Source organism: Marmota marmota, unplaced genomic scaffold, assembly GCF_001458135.2.
Source record: "Marmota marmota marmota unplaced genomic scaffold, marMar, whole genome shotgun sequence".
Classification (NCBI taxonomy): Eukaryota; Metazoa; Chordata; class Mammalia; order Rodentia; family Sciuridae; genus Marmota; species Marmota marmota.
Window position 1 is genome coordinate 909,845 of NW_026000103.1, and position 27,592 is coordinate 937,436.

Sequence of the window (27,592 nt, forward strand, 5' to 3'; positions counted from 1 at the left end):
TATTCATGACAAGTTGGCAGGTGGTCAGTGGATGTAAGACTGACAGTCACTCCAGTAGGTTATTAGGTCAACCTATAAGGTTAAAGCAGGATGGCTTCTTCCTGAATTACTTCTGATATCAGTTAGGGGAAAATTTCCTAAGGTTGGTCAGACATTAAAATCTTGCCTTCCGTGCACCTCTTGTAACCGGATGGATACTTGGAGCATGTCTAAACCATTTTCATTGTACATTATCAACATCCCTTTTTGTAATAAAAATACCACGTTTGTAGTACTCTCCATAGAGTCTCCTTGCGTATTCTACCCATGCTTGCAGGTGGTGGATGGTGTTATCTCCCTGTTAAAGGGAAAGGCATTGGAAGCTGTCTAGAGACTTATCCGTTGAGGGCCAGAGACCTGAGTATTCTTATCCAAATCCAGTTCCTCTACTTGCTTTCTCCTTTAGATTTTCAAGGTTTCATGGTGACTGCATGTTTTAGGGATAGATTTCCTCTCTCACATGAGTCAATGATTGAGAAGTTCACTGTGCCAGGCTCTGTGCTATGTCTTTTATGCATATCACGAAGTCCCATTGGGCTGCTATGACAAAGTATCATAGGTTGGGTGGTTTATAAACAACAGAAACTGATTTCTCACAGTCGTGGTGACTGGAAGTCTGAGATCAGGGTGCCAGCATTGTTGGGGTCTACCAAGGGTCCTCCTCAGAGCTACAGACTCCTGTCTTTTTCCTTCTCATGTGTGGAAGAGGCCAGAGAGCTCTTTGGGGTCTCTTTTTAAGGGGACTAAACCCTTTCAAAAGGGCTCTACCCTAATTACCTCATCACCTCCCATAGGCCCCATCTCCTAAAATTGTTACCATCAAAGGTTAAGGTGTCAACGTATGAATTTTGAGGGGACACCAACACCCACTTTATAACTGCCACATGCCAGTCTGCTTAATCTTCATACTGTCAGGAAGAGGAAACTTTGCAGAGGTAGCTTGGAGTTTGAGGTGGATCACAGATTGGCAGCCAGAGCTCTAGACATACTATCTTCCTGAGATAAACATTTTTTCTGTCCTTGAGGGAGGGAATGGAAGTTAGCAGGTGAGGGTCTTGACTATATGGTCGTAAGAAGCTCTGCTGAATGACTCAGTTAATGCTCCAGTCGTGGGTGGGGGGTGAGGTAAAAGAAGAAGGGATGTAGTACTAGAAGGTCATTATGAAGAAATTGGGATTTGAATTGCACAGAGAATACTGAGTAGTTCAAGGTGTAGTGGAAGGAACAGCAGGGGGACTGGGAACAGGTGGGAGGTGACAAAGAGAAGCCTGGGAAGGTAAGCTGGAGCAGCTGCAGAGGACTTAACATACCAGAGTCTATGGCCTTGTTTTTTAGTTTTACTGAAAAAATATATATATATATATATATATATATATATATGTTTTTTACTTTGTGAAACTACAAAACTGTAGTCCTAACCTGGATAACAAAACTGTAGTCTTAACCTGGATAATTAAAATTGGCTTCTGATTGATTTTGGTTGAATGAAAATTTTAGTGGGATGAAATCTTAGCTTCCTAGGATCGCTCTCACTCTCATTCCCCAAGAGCTTACCTAATAGTTTTGCTTCCTTCTAACTCCATAAGAAATACAGATGCCTTATTGTTTGTTATATATTCTTGTGACGTGATTAGATTTTAAGTGTTTGTATGTTTACCAGTATTTCAATACTTTCCTTTTTTGGAGGGTGCGGGTAATGAATTTTCATGGGCATCAATAAAGATGACGGACTGTGGGTTGGCGATTTCTTAAGGAAGGAGGCTGGCATAGACATCAGGGCATCTCAAACAAGTGAGCAGTTTAGGTAGAGAGTGATTTGTATCTAAGCCCAGATATAGGACTTTTGTTAGGAAATTTGTCATTATTTTCAAGCTTTGAGCCATATGAGCTATCTTTAATTTACCTAAGGCTTTAGAGCAGGTGATAACAACTGAAGTCCACTCATTAATGATCATAGTTGCTTGATGAGCTATGCTCCACCAAGATCTCAATAAATCACTTACATGTTTGCTCAAGATAGGAAAAGTTATTGTTGCAGATGCTAGAGAAGAAATAAAGACTACAAAAGACAGTCGACCATGGGACTGATAAGGGGTTGTGAAAACTGGGGGTGATCTAGATATAGAATGGGATTTCTTTCTTTCTTTTTTTTGAAAGAAGAATGTCTTTTGTCTATTATTCTCATCTTTCCTATTCTCTTTTTTAATGTTGCAGTGTGCAAAGATCCACCTTACAAAGTAGAAGAATCTGGGTATGCTGGTTTCATTTTGCCAATTGAGGTTTATTTTAAAAACAAGGTAGGTAATCTTTACCCATTAATCTCTCAGAAGATCCTCCTTTCACCAAATGTTTAAAATGATGTTGACTTGTAAACCCTTCTATGGCTTGATGATTTTAAAATAAATTAAACTTGTCTTCCTAGAATTTTGGCTATCATTACCCTTAATCATGGTAGAGGTAACTATGAAAAGATAATTTCAGTGATATGAAGTAAAATTATATGAAATTCATCAAGTATTCCTTTTTGATAGAAGAGTGATTACCATGTTGCACAAGATTGATATGTTTTGGTAAAATAGGAAAGAGGAATTATGGTTTTTCAGTGAAATGCTCCTTTTCTCATTTCATATTTCTAGAATTTTTGAGGCTTACAAAGAATAATCTCAAGTTATCTTTAGGTAATACCTACACACATATACAGTAATTTCAACTAGAGACATAATGAATTCAACTGGAATCGAAAGTTTTCAACAGTACCTATGTGACAGAGTATACTGACTATATAATATTGAATAAATTGTCCAGCCTCTCTAGGGCTACTTTTCTCATTTATAAAATGGGGAGATAAGACTGTTTACCTCATAAGGTGGCTATAAGGATTACATAAAATGATTACTCTAAAATTTTTAAAGTATTTAGAATAATGCCTCCTGTATAACTAAATACCTAATAAATTCTAGTATTTTTAATCATACTGTTCCTTATTTTTCTTCCAAAGGTATTATAGTTTTTACATGCCCTGAATTGAGAAAATTCACTTTAAAAAAAAGGAATTAAGCAAATACAGTTTCATGTTTTTCAAGCCAGTGCTCCATAAAATGTGGTTCTTGGGATGGCATCAGCATTATTACCCAAGAGCAAGTCAGAAAAGAGATTCTCAGAATCTACCCAGATCCAGAGCATCAGAACCTCTGGTGTGCAACCTACAGATATGCATATTTAGTAGTCTTCTGAATGATTCTGATGCTCAGTAAAAGATGAGAATCAAAGATAAGCCACTCTCTGTGCAGTACCTGCCACTGGAACAGTGTCCACTGGCTTTTTATATGCAAGGCTCACTTTGAAATCAGTGAAGATTGCTTTCTGCTGAAGAGATAATTACTTTTAATTAAGTTATATTAACACTGTCCTAAGAATGACAAGATGGATTTTATTTTTCATATTTTTCTTACCCTATCTCTTTATGTACCACATTTCTGTGGCACCATATTTCTGTAAACCTTCTACCCAATTAGTTGGAGTTTCTTTATTATTGGTATTCTTGTGACATATTAGTCAGTAACATTTCTCCATAGTTCAGCGTTCAAGTGCTTACTTGACAGTATGCTGATATGTATGTTATTTTGCTTAAGATTTGTAAAAATGACTTTAAAAACCTTTTAGAAGTAAGTACCACTAACCCTACTTTACAGGGAAGGAAACCAAGTCGTGGAGAATTTGAGTAGCTAATCCAAGATCTCACATAGTTACAGTGTTAAAATCAGATTTTTGATCTAGATCTTTCTCTCCATTGGCTCTACTAAACATTTCTGCCTCAAAAATAATGTTTACTAGAATAATTACCATCTTTCAAAGTGGTTACAACACTGAGTTGTTCATATATCTCTCATCAAATAAGAATTTGTTGAAATACATTGATACTTGCATTTATATTAATGCACTGATCTGTTTTTTTTCTTCTTCTCATTTCAAACTGAATTTCCCTTAAACTTTTGGCTTTCTTTTTTTTCTTGTTTTAAAAAAACTATGATGTAATTTACTTACCATAAAACTCACCCTTTTAAAGTTCACCGCATGGTGGTTTTTGGTATATTCACAGAGTTGTGCAACCATCACCACTAATTTCAGAGCATTTTTATCACCCCATAAAGAAACACTGTACCCATTAACATTCATTTCTCATTCTGTCTTCCAGTCCCTGGTATCCATTAATCTGTTTCTTTTCTTTATAGGCTTTCCTCTTCTGGACATTTTATATAAATGGAACTATAAATATGTGGCCTTTTGTGTCTGGTTTCTTTCACTTAATATGTTGTCAGGGTTTATCCATGTTGTAGGATATATCAGTACTTATTCTTAAAACTGAATAATATTCCATTGTATAAATATGTCACGTTTTGTTTTTTCATTTGTAAGTTTGATGGCTGTTGGACTTGTTTCTACTTTTTGATGATTATGAGTAATGCTGATAATGAATATTCATTTACAAGTTTTTGTGTGGACATATGTTTTCAAATCTCCTGAGTATATACCTACATAGAACTGTTTGGCCATATGGTAATTCTGTGTTTAACTTTTTGAGGGATTGTTAAACTGTTTTCCAAAGTGACTGTCCCATTTTTCATTCCTATTAGCAATGTATGAAGGTTCTAATTTCTCCAACACTTGTTAACTTTCCATGTTTCCTTTTGACTATGGTCATCCTAATGTGTGTAAAGTGGTATCTCCTTTTAGCTTTGTGTTTTTTTGATGACTTAAGACATTGAATATCTTCATATGCTTATTGTTGTCTGTTTGCTTATATTCGTTGGAGAAATGAATACTCAAATCTTTTTCCCATTTTACAGTGTATTTTTAATTTAAGTGGTTTTATTTACGAGAAGAAATTCAGAGCCTTTTTCCTAGCCCTACCTTTAAAAAATATTTTGAAAGTTTAATGAAGATCATATGATGGTTTTCTTTCTTTTTGTCACATTATATCCAGTGTTTCAATTTCATCTAGGGATTGGGTTATACTTTAGGAAGAATCTAGCCCTCTAAGCCCAAAAGTCTTGACTCAAAGAAATTAGAGGATAAGCAACTAGGATCTCTTGAGGTGGACTGACTGCATGGTTATGGATAAACCTCTCTTTCATCATCTGAGGCTGACATTTTTCCAGCTTCAGTTTGAAAACAGTAGTGGAGTGCCATCTCTTACTTTTTTTGTTTATAGCTTTTCTGGTCATTTTTATAAGAATCTATTTTTTGAATTGCTCACCTTTTTACTGTGTATAAATATCTGGAATCTTTCCATACACTAGAATTAAAAAAGAATCAATGAAGAATGAAGAGGCACCATGTATTATTCCTTATCCTCCCACTGTCTACTTCAAACTCATGGAGTAGAATAAAAAGCAGGTTATAATGAAGACACTAAAAGCACTTGTACCCGTGACTTAGACACATTTACTTTATGAGAGATGTTGGTTTCTTAAAATATGAAAGAAGAAAGAGGCACATGAGATAGAAGCAGTTCTTCCTTTGTTATAGACATTTAGACTCAATGCCATTAAGAGCATTTCTCTATTTAGTATTTAAATTTGTTTATTTTCTGGTTTTAGGTTTTCTTTAAGATTTCATACTTAATAATTATTGCTATTTTCACATGAGCATAATGAGACATACACATTTTTCAGTGTTTATAATTTAAAATGTCAGGATCTTCTTAGTGGGCCATATGTAGATATTTGGATTAATAAATGGGACTTAATAACACAGAATATCATATAGTACTTAAGTCTCAGAATATGGTGATAATTTGAGTTGTAGAAGTAAATACATAAAAATGTGTGGATACATATATATACATATATAATACATATATATGTGGTTGTGATAGCATTGATGTATGCTTTTTAAAATCAATGAGATGAGTAAATGGTATTTTGGAAATGCACATATGTGATATAAAAGCATGTGTCAGAATAACAATAGAGGAATTTAAAGGCATTGGTTACTGGGGGAGGAGATGGAGAAGCTTTTATCTACACTTTTTTTTTTTTTTTTTTTTTAAAGAAAGCGTTAGCCTGGCATGGTGAAACATGCCTGTAATCCCAATGACCCAGGTGACTGAGACAGGAAGTTTGCAAGTTCAAGGTCAGCCTCAGCAATTTAGCAAGACCCTATCTCAAAATTAAGAAAAGAAAAGAAAGAAAAAAAAAAAGGACTGGTACTGTAGCTCAGAATACCCCTGGGTTCAGTTCCCAGTACCAACAAGAACAACAACAAAAAATTTAAGAAAGAAGTAAAGCAAATTTAGTGAAAGAGTTCTTTTAATCTCAGTGGTGAGTACTTGGATGTAGTATTTTAAGTACTTTTTATATGTTACTGATTTTTAAAAATATATATATATTTTTATTGTAATTGGACATAACACCTTTATTTTATTTATTTTTATGTGATGCTGAGGATCAAACCCAGTGCCTTGCACGTGCTAGGCGAGTGCTCTATCACTGAGCCATAACCCCAGCCCTTGTTACTGACTTTTTTTAATCAAAAAGAAAGTCTTATTTTGCCACCCCTTTTAATTTATCTTAAGCCTCTTAGAAACAAGCTTTTTTCCCCCTGTATTTCAGAAAATACAGAATATTGTATTTTTTTGTGTGTGTATTGGATCTCTGAGCTGGGTGTATTTTTTAATAATTTTATTGTGGTAAAAATACAACATCATCTCTGAGCAGATTTTATGTGTGCCTTGCTGTTGATTGAAGGTGCAGTGTCATGAAACAGATCTTTCATGCTCATTCACATTATTTAATTGAAACTTCATGCTTGTTGACTAATAACTCCCATTTCCACTTTTTTTAAATATGTGCTGCTTTCACCCTCCACATTTTGCTTTTTATTTTTTTTAAAGAGAGAGAGAGAGAGAGAGAGAGAGAGAGAGAGAGAGAATTTTTTAATATTTATTTTTTAGTTTTCGGCAAACAGAACATCTTTGTTTGTATGTGGTGCTGAGGATCGAACCCAGGCTGCACGCATGCCAGGCGAGCGCGCTACCACTTGAGCCACATCCCCAGCCCCCCATTTCCACTTTCACACAGCTTCTGCTAACTAGTCTTCCAGTCTTACATTTTATGAATTTGGTGACTATTTTAGATACCTTATATAAGTGGAATCATGCAACATTTGTCTCTGGTGTCTGTTTTATTTCACTTAACATGATGTCCTCAAGGTCCAAGTAGATATATTTCTTGTTTCTCTTCCTACTGAAATGATTCAGTGGTAAAAATTTAGTAGGTCTAGGCTCTAGTTCCAGAATGTTTATTTCATTTCTCTTGAGCATTTATCATTTTCTTTATTATAGAAATTTGTCCTACTCTTTCCTGAAGAGTGAGCATCCATTACAGTAATGGTTTACTAAAAAGTATTTAGAATTTTCCTGGGAGAGAGGAAGCAGCCCAGCGTGTTCCCCATGATGCTGGGGGAGCCCTACAGCTGCAGGTTGTGTCTGCCAGCCTTGCCCTGCCTCCCTGCCTCAGTTTTGTGCTTGTCCTCATCTTTGATCATTTATTTGAGCTGTGGAGACGAGAGCAGGTTGAGTGTCATTCCTTCTCTTGAGTTTAGTGTGTTTAGTCTGTCTTATTTTGTATTTGTGCTAAACAAAATCAGCCTGAGTGTCACGTTTCAGAAACTAAGAACTAACGGGCACCCTGGAACATAATTCACACTGGCACTTTAGGTTTGAAAGGCTATATGCTTCTCTCTTTTAGTCTGTTTTCAGAAAAAGCACATGACTAAATATCAAGGACTGAAACTCCTGCATCATGAGAGGGGTGATGTGATGCCCAAACCAGATTTCCACCTGTAGGAGATGCATTAGTTTTATATATAGAACAAATACATGTTTCTTATTTGAACTTTGAAGAAGAATCTTTGCTGAGGATCGTATTGATATAATATATAGACATTTGTCTGCTAAAAGAAGATGCCCCGTTGGCCAAAACACAAGTTTATGGTTACTTTTTCCTTACTCAAAAACAAACTTTAAAATTATACTGGGATTCATAGTGAGTCACTTTCTACAGTCCTTACTCTTAGTTTTATTGAAAAGTAATGGCTTTTTTGTTTATTTGTTTTAAACTATTGAAAGCTATAACCTAAAGTTGTTATTACCTCATTCTTTTTCTACTGTTACTTAGTTATATTCATTATTTTTCTTTTTTAAAAAGCATATAGGAGTATGTGTTCATCTAGTAAAAGTATATAGAATGAAATTTAGGAATTTTATTTCCTTGATTTCCATTTCAAGATTGTTAATAGTTTAGTATGGCTTTTCTAGATTTCCCCTATGCATTTGCACAGATTTAAAAAATGTCAATGGTGGGGTACAATATTTCATACTTCAATATTTTTCTGTGATTTACCTTTAATTTACTTAGCAATAAGCCTTGCCAAGTCAGAATTTTGAAATATATGAATGTTATTTATTCCATGGTGATGATATAGATCATTAAAAATTTATTGTTGTTGTTATAAACAATACTATTATAAACATTTGAACCCATATTTGAGTTTTTTTTTCCATTTTTAAGCTCAAATTTTGTTAGTTACTACAAAACACAGGTTTTACTGCTTAACATAAAAGTAAGGACACATTATTTTAAGGACACATTATCTTTTCTGTGAATACTGAATTCTAATAAATAGGACAATCTTAGAATAAATTATCCTGATAATAAAATCCTTGAAATAGAATTATTAGCTTTTTAAAATAAGCATTTATAGAACTCCAGGGCATATCTGAGTATTTCTGTGGAAGGATTCTTAGGAGTAGAATTACGGAGTCAAGCATCATTGGTATTTAGTATGTTGCTAGATATTACCAAAATATCTAACAAAAGGCCTTATCAATTTATATTCCCAATTACAAGGCAGACGATTGCCCTCCTTTTAAATTAATTCTAAGGTTACATTGACTGTCTTAACAATTGACAGGAACAATAAGACAAAAATATTCATAATTTAATGTGATAATTGCATTAATATGGGAATGCCTAATTCAAATTGTATTGGGAATTTAGGAAGACTTTCTGGAGGAGTTTGCTTTAACTGGATCTTGAATAATGAGTTCTCATTAACCAGGCAAAGGAGGGGAGTATGCTGGGAGGGAAGACATTTCAGTCATGGTGAGCACATGGTGGAATCATTGAGATAATATGATGACGTACTGCAAGTGCTTCAAAATTGTGGAAGGAAAGGGTGTAATAACAGAAATACAGTGGAGGTGGTAAAAGGCAATGCTGGAAGGTAAAAGGTGGTAAAAGGCAATCCAAGGAAGTAGGATTACATCGTAGACAATGATGACCCTTTAAAGGCTTTTTTTTTTTTTTTTAAATCAATGGAAAGGTTGATTTTTGTGTTAGAAAAGTCACTTGCATCATTGTGGGAAGTAAAATGAAGCAAGTGCAATAGCAACAGAGACTGGGGAAGGAATAAGCTAAGGCTGTGGTCATGGTGTCTAGAGAATGGTGGGTGGATGTGAAAGTTCACGAGGAATTAATAGCACTGCGAGAGAATTTGACTGTGGCAGGTGAGGGAGATCCAGTGGTGCAGGGTGACTTTGGCATGCAGTTAGGATTGCTGTTTGCTAAGATATAGAGTATAGGGGAAAGGATGATTTAAGTAATCTGTGAGTTTCGCATTGCTGCAGGTCACCTATGGAAGGTGCTTATGGCAGTGGATTGAGAGCTGAGCAGGAGATTCTGCCAGGGGAGACATTGTCACATAGTTAAAACTGGTTCCTGTCATTGGGTGTCTTCTTCCTTGGAAACTTGTGGAAAGATAAAGTACATTTAAGGGTCAATGAAGAAAGAAGAGAAGCCTGTGAGAAGGAATGGCCAGTTAACCATGAGGAAAACCAGTAGAGAATGGCATTCTGATAAGAGATGGGAGGGGTGTGTTTCATGCCAGACTGCATGGCAGTGAAGAGGGCGTGAGGAAACGTGGAGGCTTTTGCTTTGGGGAAGCCGGGATAAGGAGATAGAAACCATGAATTTGTAGTAGATAATGCTTATATAATTTGACAGTTTAGGTGGTAAGACTTTTGAGTCCAAAGAATTGCATTCAGATCACTTTGTTCCATCATGTTAGTCAAACAACAACAAAACTGAGCTCCCAACTCTCCCCAGGGAGAGCTGGGAGAATAAAATGAGATGAATGTTCAAGTACATATTAGTTACATGTGTTATCTGCAATCTTCATTTCACCTTGGAGAGTTAAAAAATTACTGTGTAGAGAGGGTTGATAAACGTTTGCATGCCACCACACCCAGCTTTGTCTTCCTGTTTCGTTATTCAGGAAAATGCTATTCTTTATTCATCGTACAGATATGCTGCATTTCTGCTATGTGCAGGCACTAAACTAATTGTCAAGGGTACAATTCATACATTGTTCCTACTTTTAGTAATCTTATGATACAGCAGGGTAAATGTAGATAATATGACAATTATTCTAAGATGTGGCAGGAATAAGAGGGAGATACACAGCAAAGGAGAGGCTGTGGGGATTGGGGGTGGGACTCAGTGAAGCCTTTCCCAAGTGAAACCTGAGTGGAGAAGGATTCAAAGACTTCCAGGTAAAGCAGGAGGTGGAGGAACAGAGATAAGCAATAAAATAATAATGTAAAGCAGAGTAGAATATGGGTAGGTATTGAGAGGCAATTAGCAATAATATATTGCTGGACCAATAGATGGGCAGAAAGGATGTGGTGGGATAATAATCCAGGAGCTGGGTCACAGCATCCCCTATATGTCAATCAAGTCAGTTTAGAATTTTACCCTAATGGCCACTGGATGCTGTTAAAATTTTAACCAGGGAGTAAAAATGGATAGATTTTTGTTTTATGTAGATAATTTTGAAGCCTGAATGAGGAATCCTGAAGTAGGAAGACCTAGTACAGGAGGGAGTTTATAGTAGTTTGGACAATGAGTAAGAGCATGGCAGTAGGAGTTAGAGAGCTTGTTCAAGGAATATGTAGGAGAGAAAATGGCAGACTTTGATGATAGGTGTGGAGGGTTGGGAGGTTTTGTTGGTAGCATTGCACTCTTGAGAGATTGTGGGGAAGATGATGAGTTGATTATTTTTGGATTTCCCTTAATAAAAGAAACCAATTTATCAGATAGTTTAATTTTGTTTTGTATGGAATTCCATAAGAAAATTTTTCAGTTCTACTGCTACAGCTGTTAAGGGTCTAGACCTTTCCTTTTCACTATGAGGATTAAATCTTTGTTTTAAATTTCTATTTTTGTCTTACTTGTCTTTCTTTTTTTTTCTTCAGTATATAATTTTTTAGTTGTTGATTGCCTTTTTTTCTATTATTTATTTATTTATTTGTTTGTTTATTTGCAGTTCTAAGAATTGAACCTAGCGCCTCACACATACTAGGTAAGCACTCTACCACTGAGCCACAACCCCAGCTCCTTAGCTCATCTTTCTTAATTTTTTAATTCTATAGGAAGAACCTAAGAAAGTCCGCTTTGATTATGACTTATTCCTGCATCTTGAAGGCCATCCACCAGTGAATCACCTCCGCTGTGAAAAGCTAACTTTCAACAACCCCACAGAGGATTTTAGAAGAAAGTTGCTGAAGGCAGGAGGGGTAAGTGGCACTCCTTTGTGAAAAGCCCTCCTATAAAAAAAACAACTTGCTAGTGTGTTAAGAAGTATGATAGTATTTTCAGAGAGGTAATAGAGATGAAGTACCTTAATGGTTTAGCTGTGGATTCTGTATGGGAAGAAGTAGGCAAACAATATTTTAGTGGGGGTGGGTCTGAGATTACATTGTTGGTTAGAACAGCCTTAAGATCTATGCAGTTCAAATTTATTTTGATGACAGCCCAAAGCAAGAAACATTAAACTGTCTTCAATTAGGAAAAAATATTTTCTGAAACTTTTTATGTTAGTTATAGAAACTTGGGGAAAAGTTGAAAGTCACATTAAAAATGATATAAAAGGTATATATAAAAATGATATAAAAGTTCTTGTCCATAGTTTCTTGATCACAATTAGTAGGAAAAAAAGGGCCACATTCACTCCTATGTTTGTGTAATTTAAACGTATATTTTTATTTGAATTGTATTATGTAAACAGTGAATTTTTATTTTTGTGATAGTGGTAACAAAGGTGTGGTTAATTTTTCACCTTGTGATTTGACTTGTTTGGACTAAATTTATTGTAAGCAGAAACATTAAAATATGTACTTACACCCAAGTCACTTGTACAGACAAATGGTATTGATTGGTCAAAATCTGTTTTATGTAATGTCATCGAGACTATCAACCCCTGCTTCAGATGAACTTCCTTTGTTGTCTCATATGGATAATTTATGCCCTGTCTAATTTTGAAATTTGTTCATTACTCTAGGATCTTCTTCACTTAGGTGTTGTTTTCCCCCACTTAGTTTTTTGGGAAGGTTTTTGTTTAGTTTTGTATCCATGAAGTTATCATTTTCTGTAAGCATATGTAGACCATAATCTATGAAGTTGTTCTCTTCACTGTTATTACCTGAGGGCTTTAGAGGAGAGAGTCAAGAACAACCACTTAGTGAACCTCAGGAAAGCTATGGAACTACTAAAGTGCATGTGAAGTACTGTAAGTACTTTTACTATGTTCATTCTTCGCTGTAGCATATGTCAGTAAATTATGAGTTAAATAAGTACTGGTGGGTCAGCTGCAGAACGGAACCACCACTTATTCTGTGGGAAAAATGCATCTTTGTGAAAAAGTGGGCTTTTGGAAGACAAATTATTTTCGAATTTGGGACTTGGATTCTTAGGAAGGGAGCTGTTTTAAAAACTAACCCTATTTTATTCCTTTAATTGTTATCAAGAGCACAATGCTGATACTCTTTACTTGTGGCTGTGTCCTTGACAATCATCTGGTCCATTTTTAAAAACCCAAGCACCCTGATTATTTTACTTTGTTATGAGTGTGGCATGTTGTGTTTCCCATTGTCTCTATGTTGTTGGGTAGGTAATTTGAGTGTGTGTGTGAATTATGGGACTTGAGTACATCAAGCTTCTCATAAGAGTCTCAGGGAAAAGTAAATATGACGCAAGAACTTTTAAAAACAACCACTTAGTCCCAGGGCACTCACAGGTTACTTGTGAGCGGGAGGAGAGGTTAGAGGTCAGTGATAATGCAGTAGAGTGCAGTGCCACAAGTCTATGAGGCCTCTCCACGATTGCTTGTCTTTTGCTCTGTGCAGAATGATCCTCCTTGACTTCTGACTTTCCTTCTTTGTGTTTCTTTAAGTGATATTTGAAGCCTGCAGATATTTTCTGATTAGACTTTGTGTCTTGACAACTGTAAAATAATAATTTCGAAATGTGAAATATTCCAACCACACTAATTTGACATATTTTATAAGTAATTCATGGGGCTGATTGCAGTGAATTTTGTAGTAAAACAAAATTTAGAAATTCATTTGAAGTTGGGGAATCTTATAGATTCTTCCCATTCATTTAAATGGGAAGATTAAAGTTACCTTTGATAGAAATGTGAAAAGCAATCAATGGAGTAATACACTTTTTTGGCTTACTTAGATTTTTGATGTATATTTATCTGATATTTATACATTTACCATTGTCTTAATATTAATGCAGCCTCTCGGTGTTGCTAACTTTTGAACCACTTTGGTTTTATTTGAAATTTTCTGTCCATGACTATGTCTCTTCAGATAACTTTGTGTGTGTGTGTGTGTGTGTGTGTGTGTGTGTGTGTGTGTTGGGGGCCAGGATTTTGGGATGGAGAGGGAATGCTGTATTTTTTTTTAAACCTAAATATTACATGTGTGACATAGACGTCTGTGTTCTAGCTTTAAAGGAAAAAAAAAAAAAACTCAACCTCTTCTTCATATACACAGGGTGTGATCCTTATGTACAGCTGAGGAATGAATGGAATAACCCTGGTGTTGGCTCTGGTTCCTTCTCTTTCAATTTTTTTTCTTTTGAACCAAAAGTGCATAGCACTATGAACACTGAACTTGGCTTTTCTAGAGATCAGAAAGATTGTTTTTAGAGCTGGCAGCCTCTTACCAAAAAATGCTTTTCAACTCTCAGATGGAAATGATTCCAAAGAAATTTTGCCAGAAGAATCTCAAGAAGTTGCAGTTTCTTTTCTGCTTTATAATCTATAAACCTGTAGGTACATGACAATTATTTTCTCCCACTGGATTTCCTTTTGTTAATGTCATGACTATCTAAACAGTTTCCAAAAAATGTCAATGTACTTCACCCTTATAAAAAATGCACCTTATACCCTTCTATTGAGTAACCCTGTAATATTAAGGATATCTTTGGTTTAAAAGGGGGGAAAAAAAAAGCTTTCACGAGCCAGGTCAATTTGGACTTAAGGATTATTTTCTGAGTCTATTGAAATACAGAATTATTTCTTTTACAGGACCCTGAAGGTAATATCCTCTAAATTAGTGACCTCATTGGAGGTTGCTGGAGAAATTGTGGATTTGGTTTAGAACCTAGCCCCTGTCAGCCCTTGTAAAGATAAGACAGAGGGCCAGTAGTTAAGAAATGGAAAGGAACAGCATTAGAGCTTCTTTTAAAAATTATTTAATATATTTATAATTTTTATTTATATTTATTTTGTATCATTATTAAAGGGTGGAGTGAACAATAAACTTTTGACGGTAAGACTGATATAATTTATTTATTCTTGAATTTTAAGCAGAAGGACCAAACCTACTTCATGGAGAAGCCCCTCTCTGTTCCACCTGAAGTATTTCTACTTATTTCTCATTTTATTTATTTATTTTTATTTCTCATTTTAAAAAAAAAGGAACTAATGGATCCTTTTTAGACCAGTGATTCTCAAATTGTGTTGATCAGGATGATATGATTAAAGGATTTGAGATTATGCTAGATGGCTCTCTACTGTCTATTCACTTATCATCTTCTTAGTAGCTGCAATTCAGTCTTATAGAAAAACAATGTGGAAAAATTTAGTATCCCTAACTCCTACATTGTATTGGAAGAAGGTGAGATTCCCTTTGGGTATTGGCAAAACACAGATATATATTAGCGATTGCATGTCATTTCACTAAAATTGATTGTTCTATTAACTTGTTTCTGAATTTCTGATTAGGAGGGCATATGATAACAATTGGTAAAGATTTGAAGTCAGGCAGATTTAGGTAAAAACCTCATTCATGCCTTTTATCTTCAAGCTGGGCTGTCCTGTAAAAGTTGCTGCATCTTGTGGAATCTTGGTTATCAGCTGTGTAATGGATGTGGTGGTATTTTCCTCATAGGGAATGTGATGATGTGTGGCAGATAGTAATTACCTAATACCTTAGCTCTTTTTGCCTTGATTACTAGTTTAGAAGATAACAGAAGTTATTTTATTTTCTTTATATCAAGCACTCAAAGTCATAGCAAAAAGTGTTGCTATTTAGTGTAAGCTACTCAACATGTACTCTCTGCATCAGACAGTGTGATCTATGTTCGTTGAAGCACCCTGAAGGACCATGTTGTATTTAAGGAAGACTAACCTATAGTGTCTTTCTTCAAAGAGTTTACACTCTGGGTGTCTGCATTTTGTTTGTATAAAGTATAACTTCAATTCTGTTTGAAATATCCTTTTTAAGATATAAGTTTTAACTAGGAAAATTAGTGATTCATTGTTATTAATTCCAAATTCCTGGCAGGTGTGAGAGGCTCTGAAAGTTCTGCTGCCTTAGGAGATTGCTCATTCGTCATGTCCAGGAAGGTAGTTCTGTCCTTGTGCTCCTATGAAGAAAGTACAAAACAGCAAGCATTTTTGGAGAACCAACTTTACTTTATAGCTGCTCTGCCTCCCTGCAGCCCCCTACCCCCTGCACCCTTTTTTGGCCTGGAAATCAAATGGTCTGCCTTGTTTCTGTTCTTTGTGGAGTGATGGTAGGGTATTGGCCAGCCAAGCGGCCTGCCTTTGTGACTTCCTTCTTTCCTTCCTCCCTCCCTCCTTTCCTTCTTTCTCTCCTTTTTTCTTCCCTCCCCCCTCCCTTTCTTCCTCTTTACCTTCTTCCCTCTCTCCCATCCTTCCTCCCTCCCTTCCTTCTTTTTTCCTCTCCTTCTTCCCTCCCTCAATTAAACAGGGCAAAGTCTAAACATGTTGTTCAGTCTATTTCTGAATCACTGGCAAGCAGTTAATTTTAAGGACTGAAAATTAAAACTAACCACAGCAGTTGTTAAAGCCAGGGTTTCTATAGGCAGAAATCCAATTCTGTTCAGACACCACCTGTTTCAATAGGACATTTCAGATGCCCATTTGGCAAGATTTGCTGAAGACATGGGGAACATGCTTTCAGTCTGTATTAAGTCTGTAGCATAATGCAGTCCTGCTTCTCCAAGTGACAGTTACATTTATATGTGATTTCTTTTTGCAAGAAATAAATTGGAATTTTTCTCAAACCCTGCTTATTATGAAGTGAAATTCACTTTCCACCAAGGGCTTTTGGTTTCTAAAGGGCCAAAGGGATCTTATGATAAGGAGCTTTCACTAATACAACTGTGTCAAGCTGTGTGAGCATGACATTATATTGCAAAGATCTGGAAAGAACCTGTGTTAGTGTGGTTCAGCATTTTCTTTGTAGGAGAGTTTAGAACACTTCTAATTTCTAAACCATACAGATCACTTTCGTTCCTGCACAAATTTTAATTTTTTTAAATAAGTAAATGCACATGGTACAAAATGATACACAGTTGAGCCTTCCTGTAGGCCACCAGTAATACCACAACAAGTAACCTCATATGTGGTTCTTTGTGTTCATGGATGAGTATGTATGTAGGATAAATTCCTAGGAATAGAATTGTGGTTCTAAGGCAAAGTGGCATTTAAATTTTGGTAGACATTCCAAATTTACCACTAAAGAGTTTATAGTACTCTATGCTTGCACTAACGATGTATGAGATGCCCGCTTTGCCTATTTCTCTGTAGCGATTTCCATCCCCCCACCCCTCTGGCTGGTGGATGGAAATGGTATCTCATTTTTAATTCACATTTCTCTTATGACTGATGATGAGCAACTTTTCATATGCTTAAAAAGCCATTTTAATTTCCTTCCAAAGACCACATTTTAATGTATTTTAAATTGGAAATATTCTAAGTGTTTCAGTTTTGACTTAAATTTATGGGTACTCTTCCCACATACTTAAATTTGGAAAGGTTACAAAAAGATACGGAAGCCTCTTTAACCAAGGTCTGTGTTTTTAGGCTTTCTTCGATGTGTAACAAATTATGTTCTTAGGAACTGATTTGTCAAGACTTTGACTTCTAAAAATATAAGTGGCTTTTGTGGCAAACTCATCTCGACAGTGCCCAGAGATGGATAGCTGGCTGCTTATTTTAAAAATGAATCCAAGAAAAATAATACAGAGAAGATTATTTTAGTGACTGTCACTGGACAGCTCCATTGGATACTTGATATTTGTTTTGGAACAAGTGTGATTTTTTTTGTTATTTTCTGATATATATCATCCTGCAATTGTCTGCCTCAAAAGATAAAAGAATGCTGCTGTTTTTCACTGGCACTGATAAAAGGTGATTTATAATGTAAAATCAAGCAGGCTGCCTCATCTGTTTGGTGGTTTTTCAGAAGTTAATTTTCTGTCATATTAGGTATTTTCTCTTCCTTTCTACATCTCTTGCTGTTCCTCTCCCAGCTCTGAGAAATTAAATCATGAAAGTGGAACATATATGTAAATGATAAATAGAATGTCAGAGTTGTGAACCTTAATTCCAAATGTAACACTGATCTCATAAATTCTTTTACAGAAAGCATGGTCATGATAGTAGACATTTATGCCATTCAACTTGTAGTTTTATGGTTTAAATTTTTCTGAAAGTCATACATTGTTTAGAGGATAGTTACAGATTTTTGGAAATGTGCACCAAAAAATATTTGCAGTATAAAATAAGTTTTCTTCCTTTTCTTCATTCCTGTACTCCCAACTATCTGTTTACTTTTTAAGTAAGAATGGGAATAAATAGAGGCATACTTATCACTCAGATCAAAGTTCATATACTCTTACTGCATTGATTGAACAAAGGCTAAGAGAAGAGAAACAGGTAGACATTCCCAGATGTTCTATTGAGTGTTTAGTTGTCTGTTTTGGAAGGTGTTCCTCATATATTTTGTCAGACCTCCCAGGGGTAGCAGTTGAGCTGATTACCTGTAGGGAGATCTTAATATAGCAGCCTTAATTTGGTCCTGGCATTGGTTATGGCATTGGAAAAAAAGCCATCACCCAGCCCTGCCCCTGTTCCCACCTACAATGCAGTAAAAGTCAAGAAGACAAAACATGAACATAAAAGGAAAAAGGTAATGAGTATGGATTCTTGAAGAATTTTTAAATTAAAAAATAAATAATTCTTTTTTAAGTGCAGATACACAAAAACTGTAAATCGCTGCCTTGGTGGTTTCTCTCTATTGATTCAGGTAGATCTTTATGCACTTGTTTCAAAGCTGCATACAGCGTTTACCTAATATAACTGGGTATGTTGGTATGTTGGCTCACTTCTAGTCTGCTTTCTGGCAGTTGTGTATTCTGATTTCCTCCACCAGATTTTTTTTTTGGGGGGGATTCATATACTATAATATTAAATAAAAGCAGATTTTTGGGTAGTGGCTGGGGAGTAGAAGAGAGGCTCTGGGTCACACTTTTTCTGATGTTTTTCTTATTCTATAGGTTATAAGAAAACCAGACAGTAGTTGGGATCAGAAGGTAACAGTTTAAAAAATAAATGTCTGAACTCTTGAAATAAACATTTGAGGTTCATTTCCAGGGAGAGAGGATAGATGATAGGTGCTGTAATATAATAACATTTATTACCACAAGGGACATAGTCATGGTGTAATAGAAAGAATGTTTGATTTGATATCTGAAGGCACAAATTCAATTTTTGGATCTGATGCTGATTTTCCTTGGGCTTTAGGTTGGTGTAAATCTAAAATGAGTATAATATCCCCTTCTTTCCACTTGAGATTATTAAATAAAATGTGGTACTTGGTTAAGCGGCCAGCAAATAATTGTTTTATTTATTGAAATGACCTTTTTTTTTTCTCTACAGATTTGTTATGCTTCAGGTTAAACTGTGGTTTTTGGTTTTAGTTATGTGGAAAGTTGAAAATAAAATGTTTCCAATTCAGTCATTTACATAATAATAGTGTTCTATTAGAAAGAACACATTTTAATTTCAAGAAAGAATCTAATTTTCCCCCATTTAAAAATAAATATGTGCTAACTTTAGGAAATATAGACTTTCTTGAAAAGCAAGAAAGAAGAAAATAGCTCATTCTGACCTCTTCTGTGACCATAGCCTCTGTCAGTATTCCACATTGTATTTTTATGTAGATAAGTTCCTGCTGCATGTTTATATTTTGTACTTAATACATTAAACATAAATTACCTACTGGGTTTTTGTTTTTTTTTTTTGGTACCAGGGATTGAACTCAGAGGTGCTTAACCACTGAGACACATTCCCAGCCCTTTTTTATGTTTTATTTAGAGACGAGTTCACGCTGAGTTGCTTTGGACCTCGTTGCTGAGGCTGGCTTTGAACTAGTGATCCTCCTGTGCCTCAGCTTCCTGAGCTGCTGTAATAACATGTGTGTGCCACTGTACCTGGCAAATTGCATAGATTTTAATCTATTTGGCTTTACTTCTATTCTTTCAAAGTGTGCCCTCACACTTCACAGGATGGATGTAAAAATTTTGGTTGGTTGTTAACTTGCTAGCAATGTATTCTATGGCTTTCCTTTATCCCCTTTGGCTCTCTGTTTCTCAAAATTAAAGTTACTAGCTTAAGTCCTAAAATCAGTAACAAAAGAACTATTTTGTACAAATTTAAGAATTCCTTTTAATGGTTCTGACAATGAGAATTATGATGGGCTAGTTTTTTGGTGACTTGGGTGGTCACAGTAGTTTAGTTATTTGGAAATATTTTTATTTTATTATAAATTATTGTAGTTATTGATTTTATAACTTTTCTTTGTCAGTGTCATTGTTTTCCCTTGTAGGATAGTGTGGGGGCCTGTAGGTAGGGTGAAATGGTTGAATATGTATAAAAAGGCTATTAATGATTGATTTATAAAACAAATGGATCCATTTAACGATAGTTAGAGTCAGTTAGAGGGATAATAAGAATTAGTTGACCTAACAAATTTCTTTCTCAACACAAACTCTTGGTGATTCCTGACAGGAATTTGTCTGTGTAATGTAGAAACAAGCCCACCCATATGCTGTCCAGGGTGTCTTTGGGCAAATGGAAATGAAGCTCTTCCCTTACCTACATTTCAGGAAGCCCCAGCTAGAGGACTATGACATGTCTAGCACAACATAGCTGGGTTTCAGCCTGTCCTCATCCCATGGACTGGGTGTCCTAGCATAGGAGACCATCAGGGCAACCTCTGCAGTGTGGAAGGGTAGTTTTGATGTTAAAACAAAATTATATTGTCTGAGATAGACTAGATAGGATTATATGGTGGAAATAATAAATAAAGCTGTCTTGAAATTTTGTTTTCAGAGTATTCCACTTTCAAATGGTTGTGTCCTTCAATGGTGCCCCTCATTCTGCCACTCTTCTTTATACGTTTAGCTTATGAAATTATTATCCAACATTCACAGATATCCATAAAGGTCTGGTTTAAGCATGTGGAGCAAGAGGACTTTTGATAAGATCACTGTGCTAAACCAGGTATTTCAAATGCCAGGGACTATGAGACAGGCTAACTCCTTGAAAGAACCTGGCTTCAAAACTGTAAGACTGAATAATGTATCCTTTTCTATAGGGAATTTCACACAAAGCGTAGTGATTTATAAGTTTTTAAGGGAAGATTAAATAAAGATAAAATTTCCTTTCTGATAATTTTTAGTCCTGAATACTTTGGCAAACCGAGCATCAGTGAACTCAAGATCGGGAATATTCTAGACCACCATTAATAAAAATACCTCCTCCTACTGTGTGTGTTCCATTGCTAAGATGCACTTTATCTGATTTGAATGTTCACACAGGTTCCAGGACTAGGAACTTGTTCATGTTGAATATTATTTCTCTTCTGTGTTTTTTTTTTTTTCCTTCCTAGATTTGTGTTCCAACTCTTGATAAGAAGGGATCTAGTTTCTTTTGCCTGTCACACCGCTCTTCCATGGTCAAATTTCTTGAGGTTTTTCTTGCACAATGTACACTGTCTCCTGGGATTATCTTATCTGAATTCTGTTCTTGTTTTCTTTTAATTCTTCAAAAGAGATTTTTGTGATTTATATATATATATGCCTAATTTTGGCTTTAGTTCTTTTTTCTTGTTTAAGAAATGAACTATAATATGTCTTTATTCTGATTTATGTTTCTTAAAGAGAAAATGCATTAAAGTCCCAGGTGCATGTGCCTCTGTACTGCCAATTGTCCCAGGATGTGATTGTTTTGCAGGAATTAGTTAAATGCTACACTTTAATAATCAGCCTTTGGAAGTAATAATAAAAACTATATGATTGGCTGAGGTGTGTCATAGATTGATCACTGTTTGATTTTCTGTGCATCTTTTCTGTTTTCTTTTGATTTGGTGAATATGGCATCATGGTTAAAAGAGCAGTATCTTGAAACAGAACTACCAAGTGCCAATGCCAACATTTTACTTGGCATTGGCACTTGGTAACTGTGTGACTTTGGACACATTACTAGTTTCCTTTGCTCATTTTTCAAATGGCATGTTGTCTTATCTACCCAGATAGAATAATTATAAGGATAATTGTGATAATACCACAAGTACAATGACTGCTGTATGGGAAAAACCCATTAACACTTTTATTATTACAACACATTTAGTTTCTGGACATGTGGGTTAGTGCTTTTTTAAAAATTTTTTTTTCTTAGTTGTAGTTGGACAGAATAACTTTATTTTCTTTCTTTATTTTTATGTGGTGCTGAGGATCGAACCCAGCTCCTTACATGCTCTAGGCAAGCTCTCTACCACTAATCCACAACCCCAGCCCTTAGTGCTTATTTTCATGGCTATAAAATGAGTAAATCATACAGTTTTATTGTTAAATAGATCCTTCCATTTAATAGATCAAGCTGCCCACTTTATAGATGAGTAAATTGAGGCATCAAATCTGAAATGATTGTCCCAGCAAGGAATGGCTGATTCAGGGTTTTCAATCACTGTTTTTGCATTTTCTTTCTATAGAAGTACAGAGTAATGCTAACAAACATACATAATATATTGATTGATTGATTGATTGATTGGGCTAGGCATTGAATCCAGGGCCTCATGCATGCTGGATAAGAGCTCTATCACTGAGTTACACCCCCTGCCCATCAGCTTTCTTTCAGAAATCCAGTTAGACAAGACAAAAAATTAAAAATAAAACATCCCCAGGCCCACTTCTCTGAGTTCTTTTAGGGTCAGTAGAGCACTCTTGTATGAGTTCACTTCCTGGAGACAACCTCGGTGAACTGCCAGATGAGAGTAGCTTACCTGTTGCTATAGGCAACTGTCCTTTTGTTTATTCCTTTGCAGACTCAAGTTCCTGTATAGATACAAGTTCCCTCTATCTCTCTTGCTTCTAAAAGTACAGTTTATGTGGAGCAAATGATATTAGGAAGCCTCCCCTGCCCCCCGCCAAATTTCTGAAGCCACCATCAACCTTTCTGTTGGGAATTGGTTTTCATTTTCTGAAAATTAGAGGCAAACCTCATTTTGCATGTATGTGCGTGTGTGCGCGCACTTTTGTTTGTTTATTTATTTTTCATTTCATTTGAACAGCAAAGATATGCATGAGTTTAGAAGGATTTTTTTCTTGTCATTAACCAGTATATGAAAAAGCCTATAATAAGGTTAACAAATAACTTTGTAATCTACAATGGTTTTGAAAGAAATGCAAATAAGTCATGGGTAATGGTGATTCTTTGAGTGCTTAGATATTAATTTTTTTTTTTAACCTCAGAGTAGGAAAGTAGAATCCAGGTAAAGCAGGATAGTCATATACTGAGTTAGAATCAGCTCTCTGTGGCTGACTTACCATGTCTTTGGGGAGGCTGCTTTGGCCTCTGGATCATCACCAGCCCCCTTGTTCTATGTATACACAACCTATAATCAGGATATATAAGCTAAAAATAGTAGAGAGTATTTGAATCTAGGACAGGTAAGACACGCTCAGGCTTAAGAGATCCAAGATGATTTTCAAGTCCTGGGAAGACTTCTGGCAGAAGATTTTTGTCTTTTTGTGTCTTGCTTCATAGATGGAAGTTCCCTAAACAAAACTGCTTTTTATTTTTTATTTATTTTTACTTCTGAAAGTCAAGTTTGAGAGACCCTTTCTGACAATTGCCTTACCCTTCTTGTTTTTAAACAGCATCCTCGTTCCTCCTACCACCTGAGAAGGTAGCTCTGAGTGTTTAATAAGTTTTTAAATAACAAAATAAAATAAGAATTTATTTCCAAGCAGCTTTGAGAATAGCCTCCTTGTCTTATGTACTTTCCATTTAGAAATATTTGAGTGCCTCCTCTGAGTGAAACTTAATGCCAGGTTCTGGATGTGTTGAATGAATGAACCTTGAATTTCGTACTTTCTAGCAAACACCAACCCTTGGTTAATTTTCAGGGAATAGTATATTCTTATCTTTTCAGAGGATTGAAAAAATAATACAGTTCAGTTTCTTAAAAAGAAAGAGAAAGGAAGGGGGGGAGGAAAGAGAGTGAAGGAAAGGCAGTGAATGGAGAAGGGAAGGGGAGGGCATTCCTCGTTGTTATTCCTGGCTACCTTGGTGTGTGTCTAAGAGAAATATCTATGGTACCTCCAGGATCTGCTTATTTTAGTGGTGTGCCAGCAACTATTTTATTGGGCCTCACCCACTTATCTCACCCCAAGCAGGTTCTGAGAGTCCTAAATTGTGGCCCAAAGCAACAATGTTTTCTGTTTTGGAAAGCTGATCTTTTGTCTAAATCTTTTAGATAGTCAAAGTGAAAGTGTGTGAAATTTCTTGTTTCTGCCACAGACTCTACCAAGCGGTACCAGTTTTCCCAAATGAGTCATACAAATGTTGTTTCCCAGTATTTCCCAGTATAAACTGAATATTGAGTTTATATTGCAAGTTTGCAGGTTCTTTTTTTTCCCTTTTCTTCTTTCCTGCAACAGAGACAATGTTTGAGTTGAGAGGAGATGAACCAAGAAATACCGNTTTGGCTTATTTGTGTCTGCAGAGAAGTAAAACCTCATTTGGCATTTTTGAAAGCAAACCACTATCTTTCTTTCTGTCAAGAAATCCTTGTTTTAGCTGACAAATCTAGTTTGTATGAAGAAGCCTTCGTTCTTTTGAGATTGTTATGGTTTGGATATGAGGTGACCCCCAAAAACTCATGTGTGAGACAATGCAAGTGGGAAGGTTCATAGAAGAAATGATTGGGTTACAAGAGCCTTAACCCAATCAAGAAATTAATCGCCTGATAGGACCAAGTGGTAACTGAAAGAAGGCAGGTGGGGTGTGACTGGAGGAGGTAGGGCACTGGGGACATGTCTTTGGGGTATACATTTTGTATCTGGTTAGTAGAGTCTCTCTCTCTCACTGCTTTCTCATCATCATGTGAGCTGCTTTCTTCTGCCACACACTCCACCATGATGTTCACCATATGCTGGTTGGGTCCTTTAGTCACTGCGGTTAAAAAGCTGACTAAAACAGAGATGGTATCAAGATACTTTTTAGAATGTGGTGAGGTTCAAGTCTACTCAGAATGTTGTAGGTCCTTGGACAGAGGACCAAATGGAGTGAATTTCAATAGATGGAGGCTCTTTCTTGGACACCTGATTTAGATGCCCTTCCCAGGGACTTAGTGTTACTTATTTACTTTATAATTTTTTTTTAAATTTGGAAATAATATTAAACTTATAGAAAAGTTTCAAACATAATACAGACTCTTCTTTCCTGACCTATTTGAGAGGAAATTACCAACATGATGCTGCATTATCCATAAACACTTTAGTGTTTCTTTCTTATAAACATGGACCTTCTCTTGTATAACTATAATATACAGCCATCAAAGTAAGGAATTAGCATTAATGTATTGCTACACCCTCATTGTCAGATCCCACTCAAGTATTGCAGATTATTTCAATAATGTCCTTTATTTTTATAGCAAAATTCCTAATGGCTAGATTCAGGTGATATATATTTGGCAGGAATATCACAGACATGGTGGTAGGCTCTTCATGTGGTACAATCCCACATGATCATGATTTTTATTGTACCATTACTATTTTTTTAAATATCTTTATTTTGTTTTATTTACTTACTTTTTTATATGGTGCTGAGGACCGAACCCAGTACCTCACACATGTGAGGCAAGCACAGTAACACTGAGCCACAACCCCAGCCCATACCATTACTGTTGATGTTAACTCTAAATCTTGATTCACATGGTGTGTGCCAGCCTTCTCCATTGTTAAATTTCTTTGTTTTTATCTTTTTATCTTTGAGTATTTTATTGGGAAATACTTTTAAAAAATGTAAATATTCCACTATGCCTCAAACTTGTTTATTCTCATATTTATTATGTCATCATACACTTATTGGCACATATCTTTTCAATAGGTTATAATCCATTATAGTGATTATTTATTTGTATACTTAAATTGTTTTGATTTGACCAGTGGAAGCCCCTTTAATCTAGTTTCTAGATCCACTCAACATATTCTGGTCAGTCTTTATATATTTTCTGTTTTCTACAAAAAGATGTTTCTGGCTTATTTTGTACTCTTATTGTTCCAGCCCTATGTTCAGCTGTTTCTCCAATGGGTCACCCCTGGGGCAATCAGCCATAGTACAGCTGCTCCACCTCCCATTACACCCCTCCCTTCAAGGCTATCTACTTTGTTTGTCTCTACCTAATAGTTTTTTTGGTTGAATTGTTCACGAAGAAGAAGGGCACAATTTATTTGATTTAATGACTTAAGTTAGCTCTTTGTGAATGGGGACTATAACATATTTCATGTGATATCTCCCAGTGTCCCTTGTATAGTGCACACTCAATAAATGTATGCATTTATTCAAAGTTAAGTACTTATTATGCACCTGTGTTAGCTTTTTGCCACTGGGACCAAAATACCTGATGTACACAAGTTTGAGGAGGGAAGGCTTATTTATTTGTTTATTTTTTAAATGGACACAATACATTTATTTTTATTTATTTGTTTTTTTTATGTGGTACTGAGGATCAAACCCAGCGCTATACCACTGAGCCACAAACCATCCCCAGAAAGGTTTATTTTGACTCACAGTTTCAGATTTCAGTCCATGGCCATCAGCTCCATTGTTCTGGGCCTGAGATAAGGCAGAATATCATGGTGGAGAAGAGCTGCTCAGCTCATGGCAGCCAAGAAGCAGAGGGTAGGGGGCTGGGGTTGTGGCTCAGCGGGATAGCACTTGCTTCACATGTGTGAGGTACTGGGTTCAATCCTCAGCACTGCATAAAATAAATAAATAAATAAAATAAAGGTATTGTGTCCATCTACAAATAACAACAACAACAGAAACAGGCAGAGTGTAGGGACAAGAAAATCCTTTGGGGGAATGTCCCCAGTGACCTGCTTCCTTCAACTAGGCATCGTCTCCTAAAATTTTGACCTTCTCATCATAATGACATCAGATTGTTAATCCATTAGTGGATTATTTCATTGATGAGGTCAGAGCCCTCATAATTCACTCCCCCAAATCTCTCCCTCTGAACATTGTTGCATTTTGGGACTGTTTGAGACAGTTTTTCATTGCTGTGACGAAAATACCTGACAAGAACACTTAGAGAAGGAAAAGTATATTTGGGGCTTATGGTTTCAGAGGTCTCATTCCATAGACTGCTGACTCCTTTGTTCTGGGCTTCATGTGAGGCAGCACATCATGGGGGTAAAGCCCAAGAGGGGAAAGCTACTCAGCTCATGGTGAAGTTCAGAAGCAGGGGATGGGGTGGGATGAGACCACAAGGAAGATGCATCCTTCCAGGCATGCCCCAGTGACCTACCTCCTCCAGCCATGTCCCACCAGTTACCACCCAGTCAGTCTGTTCAAACTATGACAGACTGATCAGGTTTAACTTTTACAGTTCAACTCTTTTACCTCTGAATATTCCTGCATTAACAGGAGCCTTTGGGGGACAACTGATATCCAAACTATAACTGGGTACAAGTGAGACTTTGGAGGACACTTTATACCCAAACCATAAAAATGCCTCTTAGGAAGGAACCTGTCACTATTGCGAGTGCTGGATGGATGCAGTAGTGAATCCAATTTATTTTTTTTTCCTTTTTCTTTCTTTTTTTTTTATTGTTGGTTGTTCAAAACATTACATGTTTCTTGATATATCATATTTCACACTTTGATTCAAGTGGGTTATGAACTCCCATTTTTACCCCATATACAGATTGCAGAATCACATCAGTTACACATCCATTGATTTACATATTGCCATACTAGTGTCTGTTGTGTTCTGCTGCCTTTCCTATCCTCTACTATCCCCCCTCCCCTCCCCTCC

At 36.0% G+C, this 27,592-nt stretch overlaps 1 protein-coding gene across 1 annotated transcript in view; it reads left to right on the forward strand.

The window, feature by feature from the left end:
* Positions 1-2,253: 2,253 nt before the first annotated feature.
* The window catches only part of Mllt3 (MLLT3 super elongation complex subunit), a 109,413-nt gene continuing 84,074 nt past the window's right edge, over positions 2,254-27,592 (forward strand). Inside the window, exons 1-2 of the mRNA XM_048783894.1 lie at positions 2,254-2,336; positions 11,534-11,677. The gene's annotated coding sequence lies outside the window, so the exon portion shown is untranslated. The remainder of the gene's footprint in view (positions 2,337-11,533; positions 11,678-27,592) is intronic.